Source organism: Grus americana, chromosome 25, assembly GCF_028858705.1.
Source record: "Grus americana isolate bGruAme1 chromosome 25, bGruAme1.mat, whole genome shotgun sequence".
Lineage (NCBI taxonomy): Eukaryota > Metazoa > Chordata > Aves > Gruiformes > Gruidae > Grus > Grus americana.
This window is the reverse complement of record NC_072876.1, coordinates 1836075-1848535: the sequence shown is the minus strand read 5'-3', so window position 1 is coordinate 1848535 and position 12461 is coordinate 1836075.

The following is a 12461-nucleotide window of genomic DNA, read 5'->3' as shown; positions in this document are numbered from 1 at the left end:
AGGGCTCAACATAAAGCCTTACGTCACCCTTGACCAAAATCAGCTTCCAGCCTCAAAACTGTAAACGTCCAGCCCCTGCTCCCAGGCCAAAGCTGACAGCCCCAAAAGGCCTGTCTGCCCTGAAACCTCCCTCAGCGGCCCTCGCACAGACCCACTCACATTGGGGCTGCGGGCTCGCCTACCGGAGCATGGGCTGAACATAGCGCCTTATGTCACCCTCGTCAAAAAATCAGCTTCCATCCTCAAAACGGTAAACGTCCAGCCCCTGCTCCCAGGCCAAAGCTGACAGCCCCAAAAGGCCTGTCTGCCATAAAACCTCCCTCCGCGGCCCTCGCACAGACCCACTCACATTGGGGCTGTGGGATCACCTATTGGAGCAAGGGCTCAACATAAAGCCTTACGTCACCCTTGACCAAAATCAGCTTGCATGCTCAAAACTGTAAACGTCCAGCCCCTGCTCCCAGGCCAAAGCTGACAGCCCCAAAAGGCCTGCCTGCCCTGAAACTTCCCTCAGTGGCCCTCTCAGAGATCTACTCACACTGGGGCTGCGGGCTCGCCTAGCCGAGCAAGGGCTCAAAACAGAGCTTTATGTCACTCTCAACCAAAATCAGCATTCATGATCAAAACGGTAAAAGTCCAGCCCCTGCTCCCAGGCCAAAGCTGCCAGCCCCAAAAGGCCTGCCTGCCCTGAAACCTCCCTCAGCGGCCCTCGCACAGACCCACTCACATTGGGGCTGCGGGCTCGCCTACCGGAGCAAGGGCTGAACACAGAGCTTTATGTCACCCTCGTCAAAAAATCAGCTTCCATCCTCAAAACTGTAAACGTCCAGCCCCTGCTCCCAGGCCAAAGCTGACAGCCCCAAAAGGCCTGTCTGCCCTGAAACCTCCCTCAGCGGCCCTCGCACAGACCCACTCACATTGGGGCTGCGGGCTCGCCTACCGGAGCATGGGCTGAACATAGCGCCTTATGTCACCCTCGTCAAAAAATCAGCTTCCATCCTCAAAACGGTAAACGTCCAGCCCCTGCTCCCAGGCCAAAGCTGACAGCCCCAAAAGGCCTGTCTGCCATAAAATCTCCCTCAGCGGCCCTCGCACAGACCCACTCACATTGGGGCTGCGGGCTCGCCTACCGGAGCAAGGGCTCAACAGATAGCTTTATGTCACCCTCGTCAAAAAATCAACTTCCATCCTCAAAACTGTAAACGTCCAGCCCCTGCTCCCAGGCCAAAGCTGACAGCCCCAAAAGGCCTGCCTGCCCTGAAACCTCCCTCAGCGGCCCTCGCACAGACCCACTCACATTGGGGCTGCGGGCTCGCCTACCGGAGCATGGGCTGAACATAGCGCCTTATGTCACCCTCGTCAAAAAATCAGCTTCCATCCTCAAAACGGTAAACGTCCAGCCCCTGCTCCCAGGCCAAAGCTGACAGCCCCAAAAGGCCTGTCTGCCATAAAACCTCCCTCAGCGGCCCTCGCACAGACCCACTCACATTGGGGCTGTGGGATCACCTATTGGAGCAAGGGCTCAACATAAAGCCTTACGTCACCCTTGACCAAAATCAGCTTCCATCCTCAAAACTGTAAACGTCCAGCCCCTGCTCCCAGGCCAAAGCTGCCAGCCCCAAAAGAGCTGTCTGCCCTGAAACCTCCCTCAGCGGCCCTCGCACAGACCCACTCACATTGGGGCTGTGGGCTCACCTATTGCAACAAGGGGGCAACATAGAGCCTTATGTCACTCTCAACCAAAATCAACTTGCATGCTCAAAACTGAAAACGTCCAGCCCCTGCTCCCAGGCCAAAGCTGACAGCCCCAAAACGGCTCCCTGTCCTGAAACCTCCCTCAGTGGCCCTCTCAGAGACCTACTCACACTGGGGCTGCGGGCTCGCCTAGCCGAGCAAGGGCTCAACATAGCGCCTTATGTCACTCTCAACCAAAATCAGCATTCACGATCAAAACGGCAAAAGTCCAGCCCCTGCTCCCAGGCCAAAGCTGACAGCCCCAAAAGGCCTGCCTGCCATAAAACTTCCCTCAGCGGCCCTCGCACAGACCCACTCACATTGGGGCTGCGGGATCACCTATTGGAGCAAGGGCTCAACATAAAGCCTTACGTCACCCTTGACCAAAATCAGCTTCCATCCTCAAAACTGTAAACGTCCAGCCCCTGCTCCCAGGCCAAAGCTGACAGCCCCAAAAGGCCTGTCTGCCATAAAACCTCCCTCAGCGGCCCTCGCACAGACCCACTCACATTGGGGCTGTGGGCTCGCCTACCGGAGCAAGGGCTCAACAGAGAGCTTTATGTCACCCTCGACAAAAAATCAGCTTCCATCCTCAAAACTGTAAACGTTCAGCCCCTGCTCCCAGGCCAAAGCTGCCAGCCCCAAAAGGCCTGTCTGCCATAAAACCTCCCTCAGCGGCCCTCGCACAGACCCACTCACATTGGGGCTGCGGGATCACCTATTGGAGCAAGGGCTCAACATAAAGCCTTACGTCACCCTTGACCAAAATCAGCTTCCATCCTCAAAACTGTAAACGTCCAGCCCCTGCTCCCAGGCCAAAGCTGACAGCCCCAAAAGGCCTGCCTGCCCTGAAACCTCCCTCAGCGGCCCTCGCACAGACCCACTCACATTGGGGCTGCGGGCTCGCCTACCGGAGCAAGGGCTGAACATAGCGCCTTATGTCACCCTCGTCAAAAAATCAGCTTCCATCCTCAAAACGGTAAACGTCCAGCCCCTGCTCCCAGGCCAAAGCTGACAGCCCCAAAAGGCCTGCCTGCCCTGAAACCTCCCTCAGCGGCCCTCGCACAGACCCACTCACATTCGGGCTGCGGGCTCGCCTACTGGAGCAAGGGCTCAACATAAAGCCTTACGTCACCCTTGACCAAAATCAGCTTCCATCCTCAAAACTGTAAACGTCCAGCCCCTGCTCCCAGGCCAAAGCTGACAGCCCCAAAAGGCCTGCCTGCCCTGAAACCTCCCTCAGCGGCCCTCGCACAGACCCACTCACATTGGGGCTGCGGGCTCGCCTACCAGAGCAAGGGCTCAAAAGAGAGCTTTATGTCACTCTCAACCAAAATCAGCATTCACGATCAAAACGGTAAAAGTCCAGCCCCTGCTCCCAGGCCAAAGCTGCCAGCCCCAAAAGGCCTGCCTGCCCTGAAACCTCCCTCAGCGGCCCTCGCACAGACCCACTCACATTGGGGCTGCGGGCTCGCCTACCGGAGCAAGGGCTCAACATAGCGCCTTATGTCACTCTCAACCAAAATCAGCTTCCATCCTCAAAACTGTAAACGTCCAGCCCCTGCTCCCAGGCCAAAGCTGACAGCCCAAAAGGCCTGTCTGCCATAAAACCTCCCTCAGCGGCCCTCGCACAGACCCACTCACATTGGGGCTGTGGGCTCGCCTACCGGAGCAAGGGCTCAACAGAGAGCTTTATGTCACCCTCGTCAAAAAATCAGCTTCCATCCTCAAAACTGTAAACGTCCAGCCCCTGCTCCCAGGCCAAAGCTGACAGCCCCAAAAGGCCTGTCTGCCATAAAACCTCCCTCAGCGGCCCTCGCACAGACCCACTCACATTGGGGCTGCGGGATCACCTATTGGAGCAAGGGCTCAACATAAAGCCTTACGTCACCCTTGACCAAAATCAGCTTCCAGCCTCAAAACTGTAAACGTCCAGCCCCTGCTCCCAGGCCAAAGCTGACAGCCCCAAAAGGCCTGTCTGCCCTGAAACCTCCCTCAGCGGCCCTCGCACAGACCCACTCACATTGGGGCTGCGGGCTCGCCTACCGGAGCATGGGCTGAACATAGCGCCTTATGTCACCCTCGTCAAAAAATCAGCTTCCATCCTCAAAACGGTAAACGTCCAGCCCCTGCTCCCAGGCCAAAGCTGACAGCCCCAAAAGGCCTGTCTGCCATAAAACCTCCCTCCGCGGCCCTCGCACAGACCCACTCACATTGGGGCTGTGGGATCACCTATTGGAGCAAGGGCTCAACATAAAGCCTTACATCACCCTTGACCAAAATCAGCTTGCATGCTCAAAACTGTAAACGTCCAGCCCCTGCTCCCAGGCCAAAGCTGACAGCCCCAAAAGGCCTGCCTGCCCTGAAACTTCCCTCAGTGGCCCTCTCAGAGATCTACTCACACTGGGGCTGCGGGCTCGCCTAGCCGAGCAAGGGCTCAAAACAGAGCTTTATGTCACTCTCAACCAAAATCAGCATTCATGATCAAAACGGTAAAAGTCCAGCCCCTGCTCCCAGGCCAAAGCTGACAGCCCCAAAAGGCCTGCCTGCCCTGAAACCTCCCTCAGCGGCCCTCGCACAGACCCACTCACATTGGGGCTGCGGGCTCGCCTACCGGAGCAAGGGCTGAACACAGAGCTTTATGTCACCCTCGTCAAAAAATCAGCTTCCATCCTCAAAACTGTAAACGTCCAGCCCCTGCTCCCAGGCCAAAGCTGACAGCCCCAAAAGGCCTGTCTGCCATAAAACCTCCCTCAGCGGCCCTCGCACAGACCCACTCACATTGGGGCTGCGGGATCACCTATTGGAGCAAGGGCTCATCATAAAGCCTTACGTCACCCTTGACCAAAATCAGCTTCCATCCTCAAAACTGTAAACGTCCAGCCCCTGCTCCCAGGCCAAAGCTGACAGCCCCAAAAGGCCTGCCTGTCCTGAAACCTCCCTCAGTGGCCCTCTCAGAGTTCTACTCACACTGGGGCTGCGGGCTCGCCTACCCGAGCAAGGGCTCAACATAGCGCCTTATGTCACTCTCAACCAAAATCAGCATTCACGATCAAAACGGTAAAAGTCCAGCCCCTGCTCCCAGGCCAAAGCTGACAGCCCCAAAAGGCCTGTCTGCCATAAAACCTCCCTCAGCGGCCCTCGCACAGACCCACTCACATTGGGGCTGTGGGCTCGCCTACCGGAGCAAGGGCTGAACATAGCGCCTTATGTCACTCTTGACCAAAATCAGCTTGCATGCTCAAAACGGTAAACGTCCAGCCCCTGCTCCCAGGCCAAAGCTGACAGCCCCAAAAGGCCTTTCTGCCCTGAAATCTCCCTCAGCGGCCCTCGCACAGACCCACTCACATTGGGGATGCGGGCTCGCCTACTGGAGCAAGGGCTCAACATACAGCCTTACGTCACCCTCGTCAAAAAATCAGCTTCCATCCTCAAAACTGTAAACGTCCAGCCCCTGCTCCCAGGCCAAAGCTGACAGCCCCAAAACGGCTCCCTGTCCTGAAACCTCCCTCAGTGGCCCTCTCAGAGACCTACTCACACTGTGGCTGCGGGCTCGCCTAGCCGAGCAAGGGCTCAACATAGCGCCTTATGTCACTCTTGAGGAAAATCAGCTTCCATCCTCAAAACTGTAAACGTCCAGCCCCTGCTCCCAGGCCAAAGCTGACAGCCCCAAAAGGCCTGTCTGCCCTGAAACCTCCCTCAGCGGCCCTCGCACAGACCCACTCACATTGGGGCTGCGGGCTCGCCTACTGGAGCAAGGGCTCAACATACAGCCTTACGTCACCCTCGTCAAAAAATCAGCTTCCATCCTCAAAACAGTAAACGTCCAGCCTCTGCTCCCAGGCCAAAGCTGACAGCCCCAAAAGGCCTGCCTGCCCTGAAACCTCCCTCAGCGTCCCTCACACAGACCCACTCACATTGGGGCTGTGGGCTCACCTATTGCAACAAGTGGGCAACATAGAGCCTTATGTCACTCTCAACCAAAATCAGCTTGCATGCTCAAAACTGTAAACGTCCAGCCTCTGCTCCCAGGCCAAAGCTGACAACCCCAAAAGGCCTGCCTGCCATAAAACCTCCCTCAGCGGCCCTCGCACAGACCCACTCACATTGGGGCTGTGGGATCACCTATTGGAGCAAGGGCTCAACATAAAGCCTTACGTCACCCTTGACCAAAATCAGCTTCCATCCTCAAAACTGTAAACGTCCAGCCCCTGCTCCCAGGCCAAAGCTGACAGCCCCAAAAGAGCTGTCTGCCCTGAAACCTCCCTCAGCAGCCCTCGCACAGACCCACTCACATTGGGGCTGTGGGCTCACCTATTGCAACAAGGGGGCAACATAGAGCCTTATGTCACTCTCAACCAAAATCAGCTTGCATGCTCAAAACTGTAAACGTCCAGCCCCTGCTCCCAGGCCAAAGCTGACAGCCCCAAAAGGCCTGTCTGCCCTGAAACCTCCCTCAGTGGCCCTCTCAGAGACCTACTCACACTGGGGCTGCGGGCTCGCCTAGCCGAGCAAGGGCTCAACATAGCGCCTTATGTCACTCTCAACCAAAATCAGCATTCACGATCAAAACGGTAAAAGTCCAGCCCCTGCTCCCAGGCCAAAGCTGCCAGCCCCAAAAGGCCTGTCTGCCATAAAACCTCCCTCAGCGGCCGTCACACAGGCCCACTCACATTGGGGCTGCGGGATCACCTATTGGAGCAAGGGCTCATCATAAAGCCTTACGTCACCCTTGACCAAAATCAGCTTCCATATTCAAAACGGTAAAAGTCCAGCCCCTGCTCCCAGGCCAAAGCTGACAGCCCCAAAAGGCCTGTCTGCCCTGAAACCTCCCTCAGCGGCCCTCGCACAGACCCACTCACATTGGGGCTGCGGGCTTGCCTACCGGAGCAAGGGCTGAACATAGCGCCTTATGTCACTCTCAACCAAAATCAGCATTCATGATCAAAACGGTAAAAGTCCAGCCCCTGCTCCCAGGCCAAAGCTGCCAGCCCCAAAAGGCCTGCCTGCCCTGAAACCTCCCTCAGCGGCCCTCGCACAGACCCACTCACATTGGGGCTGCGGGCTCGCCTACCGGAGCAAGGGCTGAACACAGAGCTTTATGTCACCCTCGTCAAAAAATCAGCTTCCATCCTCAAAACTGTAAACGTCCAGCCCCTGCTCCAAGGCCAAAGCTGACAGCCCCAAAACGGCTCCCTGTCCTGAAACCTCCCTCAGTGGCCCTCTCAGAGATCTACTCACACTGGGGCTGCGGGCTCGCCTAGCCGAGCAAGGGCTCAACATAGCGCCTTATGTCACTCTTGAGGAAAATCAGCTTCCATCCTCAAAACTGTAAACGTCCAGCCCCTGCTCCCAGGCCAAAGCTGACAGCCCAAAAGGCCTGTCTGCCATAAAACCTCCCTCAGCGGCCCTCGCACAGACCCACTCACATTGGGGCTGTGGGCTCGCCTACCGGAGCAAGGGCTCAACAGAGAGCTTTATGTCACCCTCGTCAAAAAATCAGCTTCCATCCTCAAAACTGTAAACGTCCAGCCCCTGCTCCCAGGCCAAAGCTGACAGCCCCAAAAGGCCTGTCTGCCATAAAACCTCCCTCAGCGGCCCTCGCACAGACCCACTCACATTGGGGCTGCGGGATCACCTATTGGAGCAAGGGCTCAACATAAAGCCTTACGTCACCCTTGACCAAAATCAGCTTCCAGCCTCAAAACTGTAAACGTCCAGCCCCTGCTCCCAGGCCAAAGCTGACAGCCCCAAAAGGCCTGTCTGCCCTGAAACCTCCCTCAGCGGCCCTCGCACAGACCCACTCACATTGGGGCTGCGGGCTCGCCTACTGGAGCATGGGCTGAACATAGCGCCTTATGTCACCCTCGTCAAAAAATCAGCTTCCATCCTCAAAACGGTAAACGTCCAGCCCCTGCTCCCAGGCCAAAGCTGACAGCCCCAAAAGGCCTGTCTGCCATAAAACCTCCCTCCGCGGCCCTCGCACAGACCCACTCACATTGGGGCTGTGGGATCACCTATTGGAGCAAGGGCTCAACATAAAGCCTTACGTCACCCTTGACCAAAATCAGCTTGCATGCTCAAAACTGTAAACGTCCAGCCCCTGCTCCCAGGCCAAAGCTGACAGCCCCAAAAGGCCTGCCTGCCCTGAAACTTCCCTCAGTGGCCCTCTCAGAGATCTACTCACACTGGGGCTGCGGGCTCGCCTAGCCGAGCAAGGGCTCAAAACAGAGCTTTATGTCACTCTCAACCAAAATCAGCATTCATGATCAAAACGGTAAAAGTCCAGCCCCTGCTCCCAGGCCAAAGCTGCCAGCCCCAAAAGGCCTGCCTGCCCTGAAACCTCCCTCAGCGGCCCTCGCACAGACCCACTCACATTGGGGCTGCGGGCTCGCCTACCGGAGCAAGGGCTGAACACAGAGCTTTATGTCACCCTCGTCAAAAAATCAGCTTCCATCCTCAAAACTGTAAACGTCCAGCCCCTGCTCCCAGGCCAAAGCTGCCAGCCCCAAAAGGCCTGTCTGCCATAAAACCTCCCTCAGCGGCCCTCGCACAGACCCACTCACATTGGGGCTGCGGGATCACCTATTGGAGCAAGGGCTCAACATAAAGCCTTACGTCACCCTTGACCAAAATCAGCTTCCATCCTCAAAACTGTAAACGTCCAGCCCCTGCTCCCAGGCCAAAGCTGACAGCCCCAAAACGGCTCCCTGTCCTGAAACCTCCCTCAGTGGCCCTCTCAGAGACCTACTCACACTGTGGCTGCGGGCTCGCCTAGCCGAGCAAGGGCTCAACATAGCGCCTTATGTCACTCTTGAGGAAAATCAGCTTCCATCCTCAAAACTGTAAACGTCCAGCCCCTGCTCCCAGGCCAAAGCTGACAGCCCCAAAAGGCCTGTCTGCCCTGAAACCTCCCTCAGCGGCCCTCGCACAGACCCACTCACATTGGGGCTGCGGGCTCGCCTACTGGAGCAAGGGCTCAACATACAGCCTTACGTCACCCTCGTCAAAAAATCAGCTTCCATCCTCAAAACAGTAAACGTCCAGCCTCTGCTCCCAGGCCAAAGCTGACAGCCCCAAAAGGCCTTTCTGCCCTGAAACCTCCCTCAGCGGCCCTCACACAGACCCACTCACATTGGGGCTGTGGGCTCACCTATTGCAACAAGTGGGCAACATAGAGCCTTATGTCACTCTCAACCAAAATCAGCTTGCATGCTCAAAACTGTAAACGTCCAGCCTCTGCTCCCAGGCCAAAGCTGACAACCCCAAAAGGCCTGCCTGCCATAAAACCTCCCTCAGCGGCCCTCGCACAGACCCACTCACATTGGGGCTGTGGGATCACCTATTGGAGCAAGGGCTCAACATAAAGCCTTACGTCACCCTTGACCAAAATCAGCTTCCATCCTCAAAACTGTAAACGTCCAGCCCCTGCTCCCAGGCCAAAGCTGACAGCCCCAAAAGAGCTGTCTGCCCTGAAACCTCCCTCAGCAGCCCTCGCACAGACCCACTCACATTGGGGCTGTGGGCTCACCTATTGCAACAAGGGGGCAACATAGAGCCTTATGTCACTCTCAACCAAAATCAGCTTGCATGCTCAAAACTGAAAACGTCCAGCCCCTGCTCCCAGGCCAAAGCTGACAGCCCCAAAACGGCTGCCTGCCCTGAAACCTCCCTCAGTGGCCCTCTCAGAGACCTACTCACACTGGGGCTGCGGGCTCGCCTAGCCGAGCAAGGGCTCAACATAGCGCCTTATGTCACTCTCAACCAAAATCAGCATTCACGATCAAAACGGTAAAAGTCCAGCCCCTGCTCCCAGGCCAAAGCTGCCAGCCCCAAAAGGCCTGTCTGCCATAAAACCTCCCTCAGCGGCCGTCACACAGGCCCACTCACATTGGGGCTGCGGGATCACCTATTGGAGCAAGGGCTCATCATAAAGCCTTACGTCACCCTTGACCAAAATCAGCTTCCATATTCAAAACGGTAAAAGTCCAGCCCCTGCTCCCAGGCCAAAGCTGACAGCCCCAAAAGGCCTGTCTGCCCTGAAACCTCCCTCAGCGGCCCTCGCACAGACCCACTCACATTGGGGCTGCGGGCTTGCCTACCGGAGCAAGGGCTGAACATAGCGCCTTATGTCACTCTCAACCAAAATCAGCATTCATGATCAAAACGGTAAAAGTCCAGCCCCTGCTCCCAGGCCAAAGCTGCCAGCCCCAAAAGGCCTGCCTGCCCTGAAACCTCCCTCAGCGGCCCTCGCACAGACCCACTCACATTGGGGCTGCGGGCTCGCCTACCGGAGCAAGGGCTGAACACAGAGCTTTATGTCACCCTCGTCAAAAAATCAGCTTCCATCCTCAAAACTGTAAACGTCCAGCCCCTGCTCCAAGGCCAAAGCTGACAGCCCCAAAACGGCTCCCTGTCCTGAAACCTCCCTCAGTGGCCCTCTCAGAGATCTACTCACACTGGGGCTGCGGGCTCGCCTAGCCGAGCAAGGGCTCAACATAGCGCCTTATGTCACTCTCAACCAAAATCAGCATTCACGATCAAAACGGTAAAAGTCCAGCCCCTGCTCCCAGGCCAAAGCTGACAGCCCCAAAAGGCCTGTCTGCCATAAAACCTCCCTCAGCGGCCCTCGCACAGACCCACTCACATTGGGGCTGTGGGCTCGCCTACCGGAGCAAGGGCTGAACATAGCGCCTTATGTCACTCTTGACCAAAATCAGCTTCCATCCTCAAAACGGTAAACGTCCAGCCCCTGCTCCCAGGCCAAAGCTGACAGCCCCAAAAGGCCTGTCTGCCCTGAAATCTCCCTCAGCGGCCCTCGCACAGACCCACTCACATTGGGGATGCGGGCTCGCCTACTGGAGCAAGGGCTCAACATACAGCCTTACGTCACCCTCGTCAAAAAATCAGCATTCATTCTCAAAACGGTAAACGTCCAGCCCCTGCTCCCAGGCCAAAGCTGCCAGCCCCGAAAGGCCTGTCTGCCATAAAACCTCCCTCAGCGGCCCTCGCACAGACCCACTCACATTGGGGCTGCGGGCTCACCTATTGCAACATGGGGGCAACATAGAGCCTTATGTCACCCTTGACCGAAATCAGCTTGCATGCTCAAAACTGTAAACGTCCAGCCCCTGCTCCCAGGCCAAAGCTGCCAGCCCCAAAAGGCCTGTCTGCCCTGAAACCTCCCTCAGCGGCCCTCGCACAGACCCACTCACATTGGGGCTGCGGGATCACCTACCGGAGCAAGGGCTGAACATAAAGCCTTACGTCACCCTTGACCAAAATCAGCTTCCATCCTCAAAACTGTAAACGTCCAGCCCCTGCTCCCAGGCCAAAGCTGACAGCCCCAAAAGGCCTGTCTGCCATAAAACCTCCCTCAGCGGCCCTTGCACAGACCCTCTCACATTGGGGCTGCGGGATCACCTACCGGAGCAAGGGCTGAACATAAAGCCTTACGTCACCCTTGACCAAAATCAGCTTCCATCCTCAAAACTGTAAACGTCCAGCCCCTGCTCCCAGGTGAAAGCTGCCAGCCCCAAAACGGGTACCTGGCCTGAAACCTCCCTCAGCGGCCGACGCACACCTCACTGACATTGGGGCTGCGGACTCGCCTGAACCCCGAAAGAGGCTAAAGACTGCCGTACTGTCCCTCTCGTCCTGAACGACAGTCCGGCCTTTAAACTGAAAAGGTCCAGCCCCTGCTCCCAGGCGAAAGCTGCCAGCCCCAAAAGGGATTCCTGGCCGCACAGAGGCTTGGCTGGGCAGAACCCCCTGGAGAAAGCACTCCTTGGGGTTGTCGGTGGGGTCGGCCTGCTGACCGCAGCAACCCAGCCTTTGCCCCGGGGGCTTGCTGGGTGAGCTTCTGCCCTGCACAGGCCCTGCTCCCGCCCCAGTTTAACCGGGCCGCTCCAGGCAGCGGAGGACTCCTGACAGCCTTCCCTTGGCATGCCGGCGCCTCTGGGTGCTGTGGCCGGCCCCTGGCCCGCGCTGCCATGCTGGGACCCTGGTACAGGCCGTGCTGCCCTCAGCGCAGCCTGCGCCCCTGCGCAGGGACCCTCCTGGCCCTGCAGGCCACTGCCGGACAAGGAAGGAGCACACTCCTCTGTTTCAAACTAGCAACGTGTCTTGGGTCTGGCTGAGATGGAGTTAATTTTCCCCACAGCAGCCCTCCTAGTGCTGTGCTGTGTATTGGTAGTTCGCAAGGCGTTGGTAACACACCAGCGTTTTGGCTACTACTGAGCAGCGCCGGCTGTCACGCACCAAGGCTGTCTCTCCAACATTTCTCCCCCCCTCAGCAGTAGGCTGGGGGTGGGCAAGATCTTGGGAGGGGACAGCGCCAGGAGAGCTGACCCCAAAGTGGCCAAAGGGAGATTCCGTGCCACGTGAGAAAGGGGAAGTCTGAGGGCCGGTGCAAGCAAAAGCGGGCGAGAGCAGAGGGTCCTTGTTAACCAGACATTCCGCTGGGCCCCTGACAGCACATCTGGGCTACTGGGTTTTTCTTCTTGGCCTACAAAACACTTGCGAGAGGAGAAACGCTGCTGGAAGCAGCTGTCCCATGGGGCGAGAGCAAAGCCCTCTTTCGAGCACCCTTTCTGGTTTCCCGGGGATGCCCAGGAGAGCTGGAAGCCCGCCCAGCAGGCCAGGCCAGGCCAGGCCAGGCAGTCGCCCGGCAGGGGAGCGTGGCAGGGTTTGGGGGGCCCACAGGCATGGGCTCCCACTGCCCAGGA